The sequence below is a fragment of the Equus przewalskii genome, chromosome 15, assembly GCF_037783145.1.
Source record: "Equus przewalskii isolate Varuska chromosome 15, EquPr2, whole genome shotgun sequence".
NCBI lineage: Eukaryota > Metazoa > Chordata > Mammalia > Perissodactyla > Equidae > Equus > Equus przewalskii.
In genome coordinates, this window is record NC_091845.1 from 47,343,344 (window position 1) to 47,363,835 (window position 20,492).

The 20,492-nt window shown below is 43.5% G+C and overlaps 1 long non-coding RNA gene across 4 annotated transcripts; it reads left to right on the top strand.

Annotated features, from left to right (window-relative positions):
* Positions 1-1,796: 1,796 nt before the first annotated feature.
* On the top strand, positions 1,797-20,223 carry LOC139076175 (uncharacterized). Of its 4 annotated transcripts, none has more exons than XR_011527494.1 (7): positions 1,797-2,859; positions 3,524-3,815; positions 4,516-4,670; positions 6,146-6,371; positions 6,454-6,594; positions 12,484-12,657; positions 19,806-20,223. It is a non-coding gene; the product is annotated as an uncharacterized lncRNA (long non-coding RNA). The 4 variants fall into 4 exon arrangements; XR_011527495.1 differs by having other exon boundaries at positions 6,264-6,371; XR_011527496.1 differs by lacking the exon at positions 4,516-4,670 and having other exon boundaries at positions 3,524-4,119.
* The last annotated feature ends 269 nt before the right edge of the window (positions 20,224-20,492 follow it).

A 20,492-nucleotide genomic window follows, 5' to 3' on the forward strand; every position in this document is an offset into this window, starting at 1 on the left:
AAAATCCAGTTCCTTGCAGCTGTAGGACCGAGGGTTTGTTTCCTTGCTGGCTGTCAGCTGGGGCTGCTGATAGCTCCTAGAGGCCGCTCTCAGGTCCTTGTACGCAACCCTACATCTCAAAGTCAGCAACGGTGTGTTGAATCCTTCTCATGCTTGGAATCTCTCTGATTGCCTCTTCTGCCATATCTCTCTGACTTCAGCCCGAGAAAGTTCTCTGTTTCTAAGGATTCATGTGACCAGATTGGGCCTACCTGGATAATCTAGGATCCTCTCTCTATCTTAAGATTCATAACCTTAATTATACTTGCGACGTCCCCTTTGCATATTCGCAAGTTCTAGGGGTTAGGATGTAGACACCTTTGAGGTATCATTATTTTGCTTTTTACAGTTGGCTTATGTCTAAATTGGGTTCCCTAGAAACAGACCCTGGTTTGAGAATTTGAATGAAAGTAATTAGAAAGTGTTTCCAGGAAAAACCTGGAGAGGCGAAGGGGAAGTGGGATCAAGAAGAGAAAAAGGCCAAGTAACATGTGATTGTCAGACAAAGTCCCACAGAGGGAACTTTGGCTCAACCTTGCAGGGTGTTCTGGAGACAGGTTAGGCACACATCAGGGACAAGGAAAGTGGCATATTTGTACCCCACATCCATCAATCATTGGTCAACGGCTGACCCTGGGAGGGGAACATAAATTCCCAGGCATGTCTAGCTCTTCATGTGCACAGGCCAAGAAGACTCTCACATAGGTGCAGGTGCTAGCTATGGGGAGGGAAAGCAATGAGGAGTCAGTGTGACCAAAAATGGTAACAGGATCAAGGGGATAGAGGTGCAGCACACTAAGAGAGGCAGCTACAATTTTTCTGCAAAGGATTTCCAGCAGGAGGTGACAAGATCCAATGCTCTGGAGATCAACCCTGGAAGAATTATTCCTGGAGAAAGGAACACGAAGGGAACCAGGTAGCCATAAGGCCCCAGAATCATGCAGAAAAGTAAACCATTAGCTACTAGCCATTGGAGGCAGGAGTTAAGCTCCATAGAAGCAACAGAGAAGGCTGAATTGCCTAGAGTTGCTGGGGTCCGCACTGGTGAGTTTTGAGCACACTTAGCAGACAGACTCCTTGACATGAATCCTAGTTCTTATCTTTGTACATGTGGATCCTTCAGTCAGAAATGTTCTCATTCTCTCTTTACCCAAATCCTACATATTTGAAATGCCTCCTCCCTCATGAAGCAAATCCTGGTTCCCCCACCTCTGGATGCCCCAGGACCTTGCCAAAATCTCTTCTGTGAAACATATGACTTTGTGTTTTGCATTATGCTATTTACGTCCATGTCTTATCTACCCAGCTAGACTGATCATCTAGAGACCTGGGGCTGTGCTGTGTCAGCTCTATGCCCAGAGGCTGGCACAATGCCTCAAATGCTATGGTCCTTGGTAAGCACTGGCTGAAAGTCATGTAAGTGAAGGCTTCCTGCTCCCAATCAGCACTTACACACAGTTGACTTGGGAAGATGTGGGCCCCCTCCAGAGCTCAGGCCACCCGCAGTGCCATTTGGCATGCACTCAGTTCTTTTCTTCCACTATCCATGCCCATTGTGCCCATCGACAGTCCATTTCCTGGCATCAAAGCTGACTGTAGCAATTCTTGCTTCCTGGAATTACTCACCAGTCTGAATTTTCTGCCCTGACCAGGTAGATTTCATCAACTACATTTCTACATTTCCAGCCATTTTGGTTTCCAGAAAGTAAACCAAGGACAGAGCAGAGAAGTACTTCATCTCCCTGACATTCTCATCTGCAATCTGGGAGAGGCAGCCCTCAGTTATTGTTGACTATTATTGACAGAGTGAGTTGAGGAAGAGCCACAAGACCTCAAATTCCAGGCTTTCCTTCATTTGCCTCCTTCTCAGCTTCCCCAGGCTGTGAGGATGGGGCGCCAGCCCTCTGGCCAGCACAGGTTCAGAGGTTTTCATCCGGCTCCCCTGGCCTTCGCTATCTTGTTGCTGGGGCTGCTCTCTGAGTGAGCATTCCACTGAACAGGAGAATCAAGGCTGTTCCACTGAGCATGAGGCCAAATTGAGCCAAACTGGGCCAGGCTTTGGAGTCCACATGCTTCTGCCTGAGCCCTGCCTCTGCTCCTTACCACCTTGGTAACTCTGGGAAAATTACTTAGCCTCTCTAAGTCTGTGAAAAAGACGCTCAGCTGCCAAAAGGGAGTTCTCAAGGGTTTCTGTCTCAGAGGGGAATGTTAGGCTCAACTGACATAACTGATATGCAAATGTGTTGAAAGCTGTTGGGTGCTGCACATGTTAAGAAAATTATTCCAGTCTCAAGTTCAAAGTGAAAGGGCTCTAAGTCATTTCCTGCATCCTTGGATCTGGATGGTGGGAGATGGGGAGGTGGAGGAGAGACTTATCCAAATAGATAAGGTTCCTCTTGTTTAACATGGCTGAGTCACACACTCACTCATCCATGTACGGTCATTGATTCATTCGTTCAGTCTACAACTATTGAGTCCTTGCTACATGCCAGACACTTTTCTAGGTTCTGGGGGCAAATATGAAGATAGGGAGACTCCAATGGATGGAATTTCTATAATTCAAGCAAGAGATGATGATGTCCAGAGATAATGACAGCGCACAAAGGAATGAAGACTGAAGAAAAGTACACAGAGTTAATTGATATACGGGAAGTTGAAGGAACAGGATAAGGTTTTTTGGATAAGGGAAGAAGAATCTGGCAAGAGAAAAGATAGAGTCAAGCACAAATCCCATTTTCTGGCTTGAGCCAAGAGGTAGATAATGGTGCCAAACACAGAGTTGGGGACCTTGGAAGAGGAGCAGTTTGAGCAGGAAACATGGTGAGTTCAGGTTGGATCACAATGAGTTTAAAGTCCCTGTGGGACATCAGATGACAGATATTTGTTAAACAACTAGGTCTAGAAATTGGAAAGAAAGCTGGGTTCAGCAGATAGACTTGGGAAACATCAACATGTGGAATGGATGGGACCATCCACTGAGTGTTTACTACACATAGAGATACAGAGAAAAATGGTCTCTGCCCTCAAGAAGTTTAGTTTAAAGGAGAAGACAGACAAAAGAGTTGATCTGAATATGATAGTAGCATAGTGCACAAAGGGAGTACAAAGGATTGTGGAAACCCAGAGAAAGAAGACGTTAATTCTGCCTGGAAAGGTTGCAGAAAGCTTCCAATAGAGTTAACATTTGTTCTGGGCCTGAAGGGTGTGCCAGGAACGGAAGAGTCCGGGGATGTAGAGATAGTGCAAAGAGCCAGAGGAGAGGAACTGAGAAAACAAGACCAAAGGAGTGCTGAGCTGTGGCATTTGTACAGATGCTGGGGGCTGTGGGGATTGGGCAGGTTGCAGAGTAGGGAAGGGAGAAATGAGGCTGGAAAGGCATATTGAAGTCCAGTCATACAGGCAAAGGGGCATGGTGGTGATTCTGTGGCCACTGAAAATTTTCTTTGTTTGCTTGTTTGTTTCTAATTAGTTGTTTGTTTTGCAGGGGATAACACAATCAAGTCTGCATTTTCAAGAGATTACCCTGGGAACATTGTGGAAACCGGATTGAAGAAAGAAACTGGTTAGAGCTTTTGTGTGAGAGCATCAGTACATTTCCTGATGATTTCTTCACTTGCTGTAGAGATCCAAGACTGGAAGAGAACCAGGCTTGTAGTCTATTCGATCATTAACCCTTGCTAAGTCTTTGTGCACCTACATTTTACAGATTTCAGCGTAAAAGGAATTTCACCATAGCCTTACTTTCCTCAGTATATTCTGCAAGGATGCAATAAGAAGTAGGTATAACACGTTGGAAAGTATTCAGTGGGCTTTATGGAGAGTTATTTTTCATGCACAGTAGGAAAGGGTCTTTGGTAGAATCAAGCTGAGAGACAGAAACCTTATTAGCGTAAGAGTTCATCTAAGTTTGATCATGGAAAGCCAACACTGTTAGCGAGAGAAAGGTTTGTCTGGTAGAGGCAATACCTGAAGTCTCTGAAAGATCTAAATCAATTCTCCTATGAGAGAGACTGCAGATCTGCCAGTGCCCTTCCAGGAAAGAGTGAAAAACCACAATCAGTATGGTCTTCAGAACCTTGAGTGAGTATCATCTCCCAGAATGACAGATGGATGGAAGGTGGTTGGGGTGCTGAGGTTAGAAAAGATCCAGAGGACTTGGTGTGGAGGAGAAGGGAGAGTGATGAATTCCTTGGTGCCTGTCCTAGATGGACTTCAGAGGGACTGAACAGTGAATCAATAAGAAGAGTAGTGTTTTCTCCCATATTCTAGCACAGAGCTGTCCCATAGAAGTATAATGCAAGCCGTATATGTAATTTTAAACTTTCTAGTACCCAGATTTTTAAAAGTAAAAAGAAATAGGTGAATTCAATGTTAATAATATATTGTATTTAACACAATATATCCCAAATATTATCGTTTAACATGTAATTGATATTTTAAAATTGTTAATAAGATATTTTACAATTTTTTTCATAGAAAGTCTTCAAACTCCAATGTGTCTTTTGCGCTTAACCATATCTCAATTTGGACTAGTTACATTTCAAATGCTCAATAGCCACATGTGGCTACCATATTGGACAGTACAGTTCTCGACTGTGTTGTCTTAATCATCTCATGAAAGTAATTAAGTGGTAAGTGATTGAGTAAGTAGACCAAAATTCTACTACTTTTGATAATAGACTGGACCACACTTCCTGGTATTGCAGACATAACTGAAGGTTACACATATTTCCTTCGAAGCAGTAACAGTTTTGAGAATTTTCGTTAATGTGACTGGAAAATGCTACATCTCATTTCCTAATTAAAGCAGACTTTTGGACAATAGGTTGGAAATTGCCCCTCACTCTTCCACCGCGAAGAGACCACTCCATGTATAGTTGAGGAAATAAACATGCAGCTGGGAGGACAAGTCAGGAGGGGATATGTAAATATAAAGTAAGTGGTTATGACCTGGTCTCCACTTGAGGGATATGAAGGATTACCTACAAGTAAAATAATTTGGCAGAAAAGAAACTAAGCAAGTGAAAAACAAGAATGGACCAACAGAGGGTCAACCCTCAACCCTGGGCAATTAATCACCTCACATTTGTTTTGCAACTTCTCACACTTACCAACTCTCACATAGGAGAAAGATGGGCCAATATATCAATCAAAAGTTAGCTTCTCAAAATGATACCTTTTCTCCTTTTTGCATTATTATGGGCTATTAAATAATTCTCCTGTTTGGGATCTTGGTTAGTTTGGTGGATGTCTCATACCTAATTTCACTGTAGTTCTTCCCCATTGAGTTCCTAAAATGAATATCTTGCCCAGTTTTCCACCTGTTCACTGATCCACCATTTCCTTTGCTCTGGGGAAGGAAATATAACCATTTGACCTCAGAGTTGAATGTGTGGCAGATGTGAATTTCCATTCTAATAACACGCAACCAGATCCATGCATTTACTGCCAGTGACTCTTTGCTCATTGACCATGCTCCCTTCAACCCACTGGTTCCACCACTACAGCCTGGGCAGTGGTGTGAGCAGCCACATCAGGAGTGGAGAAGTGGCCTCCTGGAGGAAGAAGAGAAAGTAAAAAGGAAAACCAGATGTGACATTTCTGATATCATTTCTTACAGAAAAAGAGACAGGATGGAGCCTGGATACCTTTTCCCTTTAGGTGGGAGGGATTTTTAGGGTCATGGTACAGAGGACCACCCACTAGCTTTGAAAGCACTTTTGTGGGAATTAGAGGGGAAAAAAATGCCCCCTCTGGGCAGATGCAACCCCATGAATGGGCACAGCATGGTGAGAATCATGGGCTGGATTTCAGCCCTTACTCTCCCCTAGCCCGCCATCATTATGCAGTGCACAAACTGCTGAACTGGGCGCTACAGCCCTGACGTGCACCATTCACACACACACTCCCTGTGCCTGTGAGAGGAGGTCAGGATCAGCAGTTGAAGGCAAGTAGGATGCGGCTGAGCCCCTGGATGCCTGGGCCTGCTGACCTAGGTGGCAGCCTTGAGCAGGGCCCTGCTGGGGCCTTGGAGGTTGGTGATGAACTCTCACATAATGCTTTACCTTCTGCTCACGTTTCATTTCTATGCCTTACGGGAGACTAGGAGCCCTTGTGAGCGAGGGGACAACAGGAAGATGGAGGGAAAGAGCTCTGGCCTTGAGGGCCAAAGAGGACCAACTGAAGGCAAGTCACTCTCCTCAACACAGGGTCTTCCCTTCCAGCTCTGAGAATTCATCACTCTCCAGAACCTCTGATTCCTTAACAGCAAAATTGCCCCACACCTAGGATGTTATCAGAAGACCAGGCAGCCGACAACATTTTATAAACTGGTGAGTGAAAAAAGCTGCCTGTGCACACTGGTTTGGCCCATCCTTAGGGAGAGGATAAATGACCTCACCCATCTCCTCCTAGGACTGGGCCAGCTGATGCTCAGAATGTCGTCTCCACCCCAGCCCAGCTGGCAACGGCCCCACCTTGAGTGGTCAACAGCAGAGCTATGCTCACTGCTTCCCAGAGCCCACAACCAAGGACTAACTGCTGTTCAATCTGGATGTGAGTAACTGGTTTTGGATGACTCAGGGTAGCAAGTGAAATGCCTGCCAGGTAAAGCAAATGATCAAATGAGAATAACAGATCACAGTGGGCTGCGATGACCTGGGCACCCGCTGTGCAAAGAGGCGACCACGCCTCAGCTCCAGTGATCTTCCCCACCACGTGGACCCAAGTTGCTACTTTTTTCCAACTTTTCAAGAAAAACTGGAAATTCCGTCTTTTATATGAAATCATCCAATTTTCCCAGATTGGCAATGAGTTCACTTTTAAAGTCACTTAATGCAGGTTAAACAAATTGAATCTGTAGGCCAAATATGGTTCAGGCGGCACTAAGGAAGGGCCCTTGCTCTGGCTCAAGCCTGGGATCAGAACTGGTCTCCAGAGGATGCATGCCACAGCCACTGTGTTCTGGCTGTGCTGCTTCAAAACTGCCCTTTGGCGTGGCAAACTGGCTTACACTGTATGAGATGCATGCGCATATGTGTGTGTGTGCATTTTTCAACTGTACATTGAGATACCCCAGCCATGAGAACATCACTGAATGCGCTCACAAACTCTGCAGCACAGGACAAAGTATTATTATGGCCATTTCACAGAGGAGGTTACATGACTTGCCCAATGACCAAGGCAAGATTTACACTCAGGTCTGACTCATTCTAAAACCATTTTTTAATTAGGTTTCTTAGCACTGTTCACCTCTCCACAGAGCAGAACATAGCAAGAGCAAATGAACCACATCAACAAATATTAGCAGTTACCAATTCTGGAGATGGTGTAGCAGGTGGGGCTCTCCCAGGGGTCAGGTTGTTGGTGTGCTATGCAAAGGAAAGCTGGGTGAGTGAGCCTCAGTGTCACTGTGGACCTACTACCATAGTTCCCTGTACCTGCCGTATTGGTTCATACTTCTCTACCCTTGCGTATTGTTTCTACTGCCTAAAATGTCCTGCCATGATTTCTTAAACTTAGCAACCTCCTACTTCCTGCTAGAGTCTCTCAGGACCCTAATTGGGTGCCACCTTTTCCTGGGAGCTTTTCCTTTTTTTTTTTTAAAGATTGGCACCTGAGCTTACAACTGTTGCCAATCTTTTTTTTTTTTTTCTGCTTTATCTCCCCAAACCATCCCATACACAGTTGTATATCTTAGTTGTGGGTCCTTCTAGTTGTGGCATGTGGGACGCCGCCTCATCGTGACCTGACAAGCAGTGCCATGTCCGTGCCCAGTATCCGAACCCTGGGCTGCCGCAGCAGAGCGCGCAAACTTAACCACTCAGCCACGGGGCCAGCCCCTCTGGGAGCTTTTCCTGATGGCTTAGCTGACTCCCCTGCCCTTCAGCTGATCTGCACAGTAGTTGTCTCTTAAATTCCTGGCTATCCACTCATTATAGTATAGTGCCCAAGCCCTACAGAGGAGGTGCTCAAAAAACACCATTGAATAAAGGAAGCAAACATCAGATAGATGACTGGAAGAAACTGGATTTAAAAATCCCTTCTGTGTCTGGGGCTGGCCCCGTGGCCGAGTGGTTAAGTTCGCGCGCTCTGCTGCAGGCGGCCCAGTGTTTCCTTGGTTCGAATCCTGGGCGCGGACATGGCACTGCTCATCAAACCACGCTGAGGCAGCGTCCCACATGCCACAACTAGAAGGACCCACAACGAAGAATATACAACTATGCACCGGGGGGCTTTGGGGAGAAAAAAGGAAAAAATAAAATCTTTAAAAAAAAAAAAATCCCTTCTGTGTCAGTCAGTTTAGGCCAGGCTGTGGTGTAGTAACAAGCAATCTCAATGTCCTAACATATGAAGGTTTATTTCTAGCCCGTTAACAATCTCATGTGGGTCTGATGTCTCTTCAGGGAGCCCCACTCCAAGTGGTGACCCAAAGACCCAGGCTTCCAGTAGCAACCAGCTGAGGAAAGTACAAGAGGGTCACACTCAGCATCACTTCTGCTCACAGCCAGAACTGCTTACATAGCCCCATCTGTGGAGCTCCTGTAACTCACTGAGTAGCCATGCTGTAACTAGCCAGAACTAGTTGTAAAGCCCAGTGAACTGAAAAGGGACTGGGAAATATGAAGAAGCTGTGGATAGTGGATGAGTGGTAAATGTTTCAGCCATAACTTCCAATCAATGATAACCTATAAACTCTCTTTTTTATGTAATAAAATACTCCTGGAACAGTTAACAGAATAGTCAGAAATAGTAAAAATTAACTAGGATCTAGCCTAGGGGTATCAGCTTGACACTAGAAATGCAAAACATTTCCTGCCTCATATTTAATTTGTTAAAAATCCTCATCTATCCTTTTCCTTTCCATATTATAAGTGTTGAGATTCTCAGAACTGTTTTTGGTTTTTTCCCCTTGGTACAAACTATTGGAATTTCAGCACTCAGCCTTGACATTTACAAGGTTTTCTAATAACTGGTGAAACAAATCTTAATAAGAAGGAAAAAATGTTCATCTTATCCTAAAGCTACTGAAAGGTGATAGTACTTTGCTTCATAAAATTATTCTTTGTTGTTGCATACCGTCATGTCAGCTCCAACTCCTGATGACCTGTGAATGAGTGATGTCCGCAAAGTCCTGTGCTCCACAGCCCTACTCACTTCCTGTAGACTCGTGCCTATGGCTGCCTTTATGGAGTCAACTCATCTCATATTTGGTCTTCCTCTTTTCCTGCTGCCCTCTACTTTTCCCAACATTATTGTGTTTTGCAGAGTCCTGCCTTCTCATGAGGTGCCTGAAGTAGGACAGCCTCGGTTTTATCGCTTTTGCCTCCAGTGATAGCTCAGGTTTAATTTGCGCTAAGACCCACTTGTTCATCGTTCTGGCTGCCCAGGCTATACACAGAGCTCTCCTACAATACCATATTTCAAATGAATCCAGTTTTTTCCCGCCAGCTTTCTTCATTGTCCAGCTTTTGCAACTGTATGTAGTAACTGGGAACATGAGGGTGTGGGTAATCTTGGCCTTAATCTCTGACGACACTTCCTTACATTGATGATCTTTCCTATTTCTTTCACTGCTGCCCTTCCAAGTCTCAGTCTTCTCTTGATTTCTTGGCTTCAGTCTCCATTTAAATTGATGACTGGACCAAGGTAAACAAAATCTTTAACAATTTCAGTGTCTTCATTGTCTATGTTAAAGTTGTGTAGCTCTTCTGTGGTCATGATTTTTGTCTTCTTCCTGTTCAAATGCAGTCCTGCTTTGGCACTTTCTTCTTTCACTTTCGCCACAAGTCGTTTCAGGTCATTGCTGCTGTCTGCCTGTAAGATGGTGTCATCTGCATATCCTAGATTGTTGATATTTCTTCCACCAATTTTTCTTCTTCTTTCCTTTCTTCTTCTTACAGATGCTATTTCTAACAAAGGAGTCTTGTAAGAAATTTGGACTCAGTAATTGTTGCTGTAGTCTATAAAAGTTGTCTTTGACCTCCAAAAATATGTAATTATGATTTACTGACTAAATAATTTGTTGCCTTGGCAAAAATATTTAAGTTGACATTTTTGGGGAGAGGAGTTGACTACAAAGATGACACATATGGAAAATTTTAGGGAATATGTGACTATGGTGGCCCAGAGACCTCAAAATGTGATTTGTACCACAGAAAAGTGGTGGATTTTATTACTGAATAAAGAGAAACAAGAATCCATATTGACTCAGAAGTGGAAGCAGAAGCTTTGTCAGTAGGCTATTCAGCCCTGTGCTGGAGGAAAGCAAAGTGGCAGTGAAGAGGTTTTTAATAAACAAGATAAGAAGGCTTGTACAGTGCCATCAGTAAAGCTATCTGAATTTTGCAAAATAAAGCAACAAAAGCAGGAATGTCTAGAATTCCCTTTTCTGAGAGAATAGCTGGATTTTAAGTACAAATTTGGTAAACTTAATATCACAAATAACTCTTGGCAGAATATTTCTGCAGATGGAATTTAAGTTCATAGACCAGGAACCGGTATCTGGGATCAAGCAAGTAGACAGAGAAAATGGAGAGAAAAGAAACTTGACTTCAGTCTCACTGGGATACCACGCAATCTTACGTCCTTTAAAATACAATACATACTACTATAACTATACCTTATGTATTCTTTTGTCTTTAATTCCTTTCACTCATTATTTGGCTCATGAGAATCAACCACTGTTTACCAATCCACAATTAATTTGTTATCATTTCTACTGTGAATTATCATTCAAGTTATTTCCAATTTGGTGCTATAAAGAGCAATACGGTTTTAAGCATTCCTACACTTGTCTCTTGGGGCACACGAACATAATTTTCTCTAGGATATATCCTAAGGAGTGACATTGCTGAGTCATAGAGTTCGCATCTCTTCAAATCCACTAGATAATGCCAAACTGTTTTCCAAAATGGTGGGATCAATTCATGCTCCCTCCAGCAATAAGTGAAAGCTCTTCATGCTGCACAATGACTCCCACACTTAATATTGTCAGACTTTATCATCTGTACCAATCTGTTGGCTGTGTGATGGATATCCATATGTTAATAGTATTTAATTATAGTTTAATTTATAATTAGTTTAAGGTTAAGAGGCTTTTAATATGGTTACTGACAGTTAGCATTGCCTCTCTTCTGAAGTGTCTATTCAAGACTTCTGCCCTTTTTTGATTAGGGTTTTCTGATTTGGGAAGATCTTTATACATCTTTTGTATTAGCCCTTTCTTAGTTATCTATGTCTCTCACTCTGTGTCTCAAACATTCACTCTCTTTAAAGTGACTGATGAACAGAAGCTCTTTACTTTAATGTAGTCAAATGTATTAATCACTATATTATTGGTTAGCATTTTTTTTGTATTTCATATTAAAAATCTTTCCTTGTACAGGGTCATGAAAATATTCCCCTATATTGTCTTTTAAAATCTTCATAGCTTTCACTTTAATCCATCTGGAATTGATTTTTGTGTATGGTGTCAAAAGGTGTCAGATTCCTTTTTATTTCATTGTATGGATAACTAGACACTATTTATTGAACCATTTACTATTTACTGAAAAGTCTTTCTTTTTCCAGTGACCTTCAGCGCTTCCTTCCTCATAAATAAAACAATTCACATAAGAATGGGTTTGCCTCTGGACTCTCTATTCTGTTCCATTGGGATATTTTTCTATCCTTGTGTCAATACCAAACTGTCTCGACTACTGAAGCTTTACATCAACCTTGATATCTGGGAGGGCAAGTCCTGTACCTCATTCTTCTTCTTCAAGACTCTCTTGGCTATTCTTATCCCTTGGCAAATAAAATTCCATATAAACTTTAAAATCAATTTGGCAAGTTCTGCAAAATAAATCCATTGGAATACATAAATCAATTTGGAGTATATATCTATATATATTTTTCTGTATCCAGCAAATTGCAAAACTTGCTTATTAATTCTAATCTATCTGTAGATTCTTCAGAACTGTCTGTGTACGAATCTGTGAAAATGTCAATTTTATCTCTTTATGTTTATTTCTGGCTAAGACCTCTAAAACAATGTTGAAGTGCAGTGGTGATGGTGGGCATTTTTGTCTTGTTCTGGACCTCAAAGGTGAAGCTTTTAATCTTTCACTGTTGAGAATGGCATTTGCTGTGGGTTATTTGTAGACACACTTTATCAGATTAAGGAAGTTCTTTTAAAGGAAGATTAAATTAGCAGATTGCTAATCTTTAAATCAGAAATCAGTGCTGAATTTTATCAGATGCTTCTTCTGCATTAACTGAAGCAATCAGAAGATTATTCTTGTTTAATCAGTTAATGGGGGGGTTGCATGTTATATTAATTAATGTTCTTGTGTTAAACCACACATGTGAGGAGATACATGTATATAATGAAGCCACCATTTTTAACGTTAAGCCCTTGATTTAGTCTCCTTAACACTTTATCTTTATTTTCTGTATCTGTAGCCTTAAAGAATCGTCAAAGAGAACTTTCCTGCCAGCTTCATGTGCTGTTTCAGCTGTACTTTGTGCACCTAATGCTGCTTCTCACAGAATTACCCTCCGCTGTCCAGAGTCTCCACAGCTATCTCAGAGATGAAAGGCTTTGTGACCTGTGCTACCTGTTGTCAACTACCACAGGTAAAACTTCCCAGTCTTCTGGGATTTGGGGCTGAGCTCCAGAAAGAAATGAGTCACTCTTGTCAAAAATGCCTCCTATGGTGGAGTATTAAGGAAAACCTCAATACAGAGGGGGTGGGAATGGAGCAGGTGTTGCTGAGAAAAAGGGAACAGGGCAACTGAGAAAACAGGACAGATGGGGAGTGGGGTGGCTGATAAGTCACAGCAACCAAGGCTGAGGAGCCAGGAAAAAAACTTCAGAGCTGTTTTGGCTATAGACCGGTCTCTATGGACGGTCCAGTCCAAGAGGGTGAGCGGACAGGGCTGGGCACAGGCAGATAACTTGGGGCCCCTTCAAAAGAATAATCTTTAAATATTTATTCAATATGTGCACAGAGGAGAGACTGAGCATGAGGGCAGGGCGAAGAAGGCTGTTAGGATTGGCAGCCTCCGCCTGTCTTCCTTGGTCGTGAGAAATGCAGCCGGGGACACAAATATGCATACCTTATTTAGTGAAACAAAAGCTCTGTAGGTAACCCAACCCACCTTTTCTGCTGATCTTTGAAAGTCTAGTGAAGATCGCTCCCTTCTCAAACTGTAATCTGCATACTTCTTTCTTTTCAATCGCTTGCTAAGCTCCCAGTGGTGTTGGTGCACAAGGCAACTGGCCCGTTGGCCTGCCCCTACCTAACTCTGAGGGCGGAACATGGCCTTGAGGGCCTCCGGTGAACAAGGTCTGGTCAGGTACACATGGGTGTTATCTGAGAAGTCAGATCCACTCTCTTTAAGAGAGTCTAGAAGGAATTGGGTCCAAGATATTGAACTGAAAGGAATGAAGTAGGAATGATAGGTTCCTTCCACAGCTCAAGCACAGAGCTCTTTCCCCTGGGCTCAGAGTGTGATGAGGGCAGAGAGGAGGCGCCACCTAATCCGCTGCACGGGAGTGAAGGAACCGGAACTGCGTCTAGAAGGCTGAGCAGGTGTGAAGCAGGATAGGAGATTGCAGGATGGGGGAGGGCTTTTAGACTTAGCAGATGGCGTGAAGAAAAACCAGAGGCAAGAATAGCCTGGGGGCAGGCCCAGTGGCCCAGAGGTTAAGTGCACTCGTTCCACTTCGGCCGCCCGCGGTTCACCGGTTTGAATCCCGGATGCAGACATGGCACCACTTGTCAAGCCATGCTGTGGCAGGCATCCCACATATAAAGTAGAGGAAGATGGGCATGAATGTTAGCTCAGGGCCAGTCTTCCTCAGCAAAACGAGGAGGATTGGCAGCAGATGTTAGCTCAGAGCTAATCTTCCTCAAAAAAAAGGAAAAAAAGTAAGAATAGCCTGACTTGTGCAGTTTGGTGTGGTCAGAGGGTTAATTGTGGGGTGAGAGATGGGGGAGATGGGTCTGGAAAGGCAGACAGAGACCAGGTCATAGAGGACACCTGGATGTGTGAAGGTCTATCCTGTCACACTGGGAACCTCGGAAGGCTTTAAGCAGAGGAACACCAGGCTCAGACCCACAGCCTGGCTCCCGGAGTGCTGACGGTGGGGAGACAATTTGGGAGGCTCCTCCCGACAAGTCATCAAATGCTGTGGTTTCTGTTATCTTTGAGCCACTTCATCCTTGAGTGAGAAACAACAGAAAATAATACCTAAACCCCAATTGCTGGCGTGGAGAGAACACATGCTCTTCCTACCAGGAGGCCCTGGTGGAGACATCTGCCGGAGTGCATCCCACAGAGTTTGGACCGTCTGGAGGGGCAGCTGAGCTGAATCTCACTGGGTGATATATTCATCCACACCCCTTTCCCCTGGATTCATGCATTTTCCTGAACATCAAAACTGAGGTGGAGTGAATGTGCTCCCTTCCTCATCACAAAGACTTCGATGAATGTCTTCTCTTGGGGTAGAGGATAGAATTTCTTTCTGAGGGTAAAGTGGCCACTACGCATTAGATCTGTCCCATGACTTTCCTGCTGATTATGGACAGGGCGGGTGGCAGCTGACTTCACTGCAGTATAAGTTAAAAATTCATCACTGATTGAATCAGAACAAGTGTTCATGCTGTGGTCTGGTGTCTGTAGAGTTTAGTCAAGCTCCAGGGAAGACGTTTTCTCATCTATTCTTCTCCCTCTGAATTTTCCCCTTCAAGATTTGACTTTTTCTCTTGTGGAAATTAATACCGTGTTTGCAACCTTAAAGGTTTTGACTGACACTTCCTTCTTGTGAAGGTTTTGAGTACAAACTGTTCAGTTTGAGGACAATGTAACCAAATCTCGGGGACACAAAGAAAATAGCTTCTTAAATTTTTCATGAGATATTGTATCTCTAATTTCATTCTAGCTAACACAGGAATTTAGCTAAGCAGTACTTGAGTCAAGTTTATTGGGCAGTGAACTCCTCTATCAACAACCATTGCCCCTGGAGATGAAAAACCTTTGAGTAGTGTGCTGTAATATTTTAGGAGGAAGGTGGAAGGTCCTTCTGCTGCTGGTTCTTGGAGGAAAGCTCTGAGATGATTCTGTTACACAAGATAGGCTTTGGCCAAAGCAAATGAAAAACTAGCAGGCGAAATCCCAACCAAGCCTCAAAGAGCAGCCAAAGCCAGCTGTGCTGGAGTCAGGAAACCACTTGCACATGTTTTGCTTCCAGGCTAATCATGTGGATTTATTTCCCCATGTGGAGTGGGCTGTAGGGTGGCAGCACAAGGAGATATAGACTTGCATAATCTTGTAGGGAAGCACAAGCATGAGAACATGTTTATTAAGGGATTATGCTTCGTCTGGATAACCTGAGCCAGACCAACCCACCATGCAGCTGTACTCAATTCGTCTTGCCCACCCAACAGATCTCATTACTGTGGATAGAGTAAATGGTGCAGTGGCAAAGTAGAGATCTAGAGAAGGCCCCGGAGTTATTTTATTCTGTGCAGAGAATTAAGTGTACCAAGGTGTCCCTACATCAAGTTTTTGAGGAGTTTTTTGTAAAGTTTATGGAGGAAATTGTTATTAAGCCTTTATGGACTGGAGTCTTATTTCCCATCCATTTCTCGGTAGGCTCTGAGGAAATGGTAGATGGACTTATCTGTAAGGAAGTAGAGTTCAACCCACTTCAATGCCAATAAGTGTTTGTTGTTCACACAGAATGTACACAGCTCTGGGTTTGATCTGCGGGAAGTTAAGAAACGAACCTCACATGATTCTTGCTCTTCCTCCTAGAGCTTGGTCTAAATAAGGAGAGAGAGACATACACAAGAATATTTGACCTACTTGACCCATCTGACCAAAAGCTCTGGAAGCCCAAGGCAGTGCAATTATTTAAGACACAAAGAGATGGCATCTGTCTTGGCACACCCCCTTATACTGGGTTGCCCCAATTTCACAAGCCAAAGGGGAAAACTAAAGACAGAGAATGTTTATACCATCATGCTTCAATTTGAAATTCCTCACTCCAGCCCCTGCCCCCACCTGCCAAGGAGGGCACGGTCAAAGAAAGCAAAAGAGGGAAGGAAGGATTTGGGAGCCCAGTAATGCTGCCTTTAAAATGTACAATCTTATGATGGTAGAAAGGCCTCCCAGATGCAAATGTCTTAAATGAATAAAATCAGAATATGAATTGCAGATAACTTTCGAGTTATACATAGTTGCGTTCAAATTTTTCCTCAGCACTTTTTAGCTACACTACACTTGGCAAGATATTGGAACTTACTAATCTCAGTTTTCTCATCTGTAAAATAGGGAAAATAAAAATTAACTTCACGAGATTAAATGAAAATTAAATCATTAAATCAAATGAATTAAATAAGACTTTGTATCTGTAGCCTAAGTATCCCCCAAGTCTTCCAGCCACAGATTTTCATAGTAAAGGTGGGAGATAACTACCACTCGCTCCAAATTTCTCCTGCTGATAATCCTGCTTATTGTCTTGCCTCCTCTGTCTGCCTTGCTTTGCCCCAAACAAGGAAAAGCCATTGTTCCTCCATTCCTCAGAGCATCATTAGCCCAAACAGGTGTGTATAACGAGTCCTTACCACTTACTGAAGATTCCGGAATGACAGTGGTAAGGAGTCAGAGAGGAAGTTTTCCTACATTCAGCTCCCTCTTCCTCTAAGAGCCTGCCTGTCCTGTTTACTTCCAGACACCCTACCTCCATCCAATCCTGTTTCTCTCTCTGTTCTCTGCTTTGTTCTTAATGTGGCTAACCTCCTCCCCCTCATTTCCCAGAGCACCAACACCAACCTAATGTGTATTACAGACTGTAAGTGATTAACTGAGAAAAATGAAAGATGACTCAAACAGATCAGGGGACAGGAAACATCAAAAAAAGAGTATTTGACATTTTACTGTTCCTCGCTCCTCCCCACCACGATCCCTCTGGGTGATGCCTTTCCCTGAGACGCTGCTTACCAGTATCCTTGTCAAGATGTTCTCCACCTCAGCGCTTCTTCTAGTCCCCAGGAGTTCCCAAACCTCCTTGTCAGAGGGCAATTCCTAACATTGTTACCTTATTCCTCAGAGCAATTAGTTTTCCTTCTGTTCTACTTATCTAAGTCCTCACATTTCACACTAAAACCCATCAAGATGTTTTCCTAAACATAAGAGTTGCTTCATTTACACTCATTTTATTTATTACTCCTTTACGGTCATTTTACTGGGACTTCCTGGGGGCAGGGAGACAAACACGTGTATTCAGTCTGCCATGTTTAATCAAAAGCCTAAAGCTTCATTTTTCTAGATCTGTTGTATATTACCAGAAATCTGAAATATTTGATCACTTTTTTTTTAAAGATTGGCACCTGAACTAACTATTGTTGCCAATCTTTTTTTTCTTTGCTTTTTCTCCCCCAACCCCCCGAGTACACAGCTGTATATTTTAGTTGTGGGTTCTTCTAGTTGTGGCATGTGGGACACTGACTCAGCATGGCCTGATGAATGGTGCCGTGTCTGCGCCCAGGATCCGAACCAGCAAAACCCTGGGCCACCGAAGCAGAGCACACAAACTTAACCACTCAGCCACAGGACCAGCCCCTGACCACTTCTAGAAAGTCCTAAAAGCTTTGGAGATCCTGGTATATTTGATGTTTATTATGAGGGCTGTGTCTTCCTGGTGCCATAGAAGAATTATTCCTATGCATAAACATCTCCAAATCACATTAAAAGAGAGAATGGCTTTCACCTGCCCAGGGGGTTCTGGCTCTTGTCGGCTCAGCCAGAGTCTGCTGTTTGCTGCCTTGCCATGTGACATGGGGTGAATTACTCTTCTGAGCCTATGATTCCTGCTTCCTGTGAGTCAGCAGCAGTTAAGGGCATCTGCTCTTCCCATCTTCTCTGGGGTGAACTCCCATGAGGACCTGCCCACTAGTCAGAAAAGGGCTGGCCTGGAGAAAAGCACTGACCAAAGGTGGGAACTTGAGCAAGTCACTTGGCCTCTCTATCCCTCAGTTTCCTTGCCTAAAGACGGAGGCTTATGGATCTCACAAGGATTTCATGAGGAGAAAATGGGATGAAATATGTGCCCGGCGTATGGAAGGTGTTCGATGAGCAGTGATCTAGATATTCTCCATGCAAGTCCATTAAAGTCCACAACTGGTTTGTGCCCTTTTATGGAAATGAATCCACTCCATTGTACTCCTTAATTGAGATGGTAAGCTTTTAAACGGATGGCCTTTTCCATTTTTAAAATAAGTTGATGAGAGAGCCCTAAAATTTTTATCACATATAATAGGTTGCCTAAGTAGGTCTGAGCAGACTTCTCAAACTTTGATGCTTATCCAGGGATCTTGCTAAAATGGAGATTCTGATTCAGTAGGTGTGGAGTGAGGCAGACAGTGTTGCTGCAGACTTGCAGGTTATGGATTTTGACTGCTGTTAGCGTCTCCCGGGCATAGAGTTTCAGGCTGTACCAAACTCTGCATCTCTTACATATGCCCCACCAGTCAGAATGGATCCAGATGAGAGCGGGGAAGGCAGATGGAGAGTTTGGGAAAGAGAGGTAGAGAATAGGAGAGGCAGGGTGGTGTGGTGAAAAGAGCACCAGCATGGGAGTCAGGTGGTTTTGGAGTTGAAGTCTAACCCGCCACTTGTTAGTTTTATGACCTTTGGTAAATCACCTAACCTTTTTTTAAAAAAAAAAAAAAAAGATTGGCACCTGAGCTAACAACTTTTGCCAATCTTTTTTTTTTCTTTTTCTACTTTTTCTCCCCAAATCCCCCCAGTACACAGTTGTATATTTTAGTTGTGGGTCCTTCTGGTTGTAGCATGTGGGATGCCGCCTCAACATGGCCTAATGAGCGCCTTGTCCATGCCCAGGATCCGAACCAGCGAAACCCTGGGCTGCCGAAGCGGAGTGCACGAACTCAACTACTTGGCCACGGAGCCCACCCCTCACCTAACCTTTTTAAGGCTCAGTTTCCTCAACTTTAAAATGGGGAAGATAATCCCTACCTCCCAGTATTGTTGTGAAACTTGTGTAACACCATATCTCCATAACTCTGTCCCTGTGTCCCAAAGAGTTTCAATATCACATGACTACTACCTGCAGAGCCTGAAGGTGGAACAAGGGGTTCTTTACTGTTCTCTGGCTGCATTCAGTTCAAGCAGAATTCATCTCAAACGGGTACCCAAAGCCTCTTCTCCCTTGGTCTCCTCCTACTTTCACTACTCAACTGCTTCCTCCACAGGGGCCCGGTTCTGTCCTGCCACAGTCCCTTGATGAAGGCTGAGAGTAAGAATGGAAAAGAATAAAGGCAGTGGAAGAGAAAGAGAAACCCCCTTCTCCTAAAATGAAAATGAGACTGGATGTGGGATGTCACAGTAAACTGTGGCCCCCTACCTTTGTCCTTCCCTTTCTAGTCCCAAACAATAAACAACAACTAAGAATGGGGTATGCAAAGCTCTTTGTCTAATTCCAAAGTTTGCTTGACACCTTCCTGCCTCTTCTTAACCTCCTTTTGTGAGTTAAGACTTTGTTGAACTAGAGCCACCCTAGCAAGAGGAGCTTAAAGCTATATTTGCCAGCAAAACACCTTCAGCTGTCATCTATGGAATCATGTGCTTTAGCAGGAAATAGCAGAATGCCTAGTTAGCATAACAAAATCCATTCCCAGTGATCTGTAAACAGATTCACCACTTTGAAGAACTTTCCTGCTGACCCCAGTATTTCCTCTTTTCCTGCCATCTAGCCAGATTCCAGGACTTGCAGGAGCAGCAAGAGTGCCAGCACCAAAGAGCAGAGACTCCTGGAGGCCATGCCAAGTGGACTCCTGATGGGCAACACGGACACTCGATATGAAAGTAAAGATCTGATTGGCATCCTCTTCTTGACGTGCTGTATGTTCTGGATAACAGTCCAGAAGCAAAACTACAAAACTGCTTTCATTCAGATTAACCAGTTAAATGTAATGGATGATGCTGTTTTGCTAAACTAAAACATTGATGTTGGTTTAATAACAGAAAAATGTATTTGTGAGGTTGTTTGGACTTTTTTTCTTGTTGGCCTATTTTATTTTTGTTTTTGAGCATGGTGAGTCATTGCTGTTTTTTCATTTAACCATGATCTGTTATTCTAATGAACGAATCAATAAATTGTGCAGTCTAAAACAGTGAGAATGTATTTGGAATCTTCACAGCTACTGCTAATAAGCTGTTTTGAGTTGATAGCACAGAAACAAGATCTGGACAGGCTTTTACTTCCATGACTATATTTCTGCCTGCTGTGAGCCAGGTCTTTTGACTTCAGCTTGTCTATCATACAGGTGTTGAGTGAGGACTCAATTCTTCTATCTCTTTCTCGTTTCAAACCACCACCAAACTCGTTATTATACTGGCTTATTCAGCACAGTATATGGTCATGCAGCTTTCACTCGCGT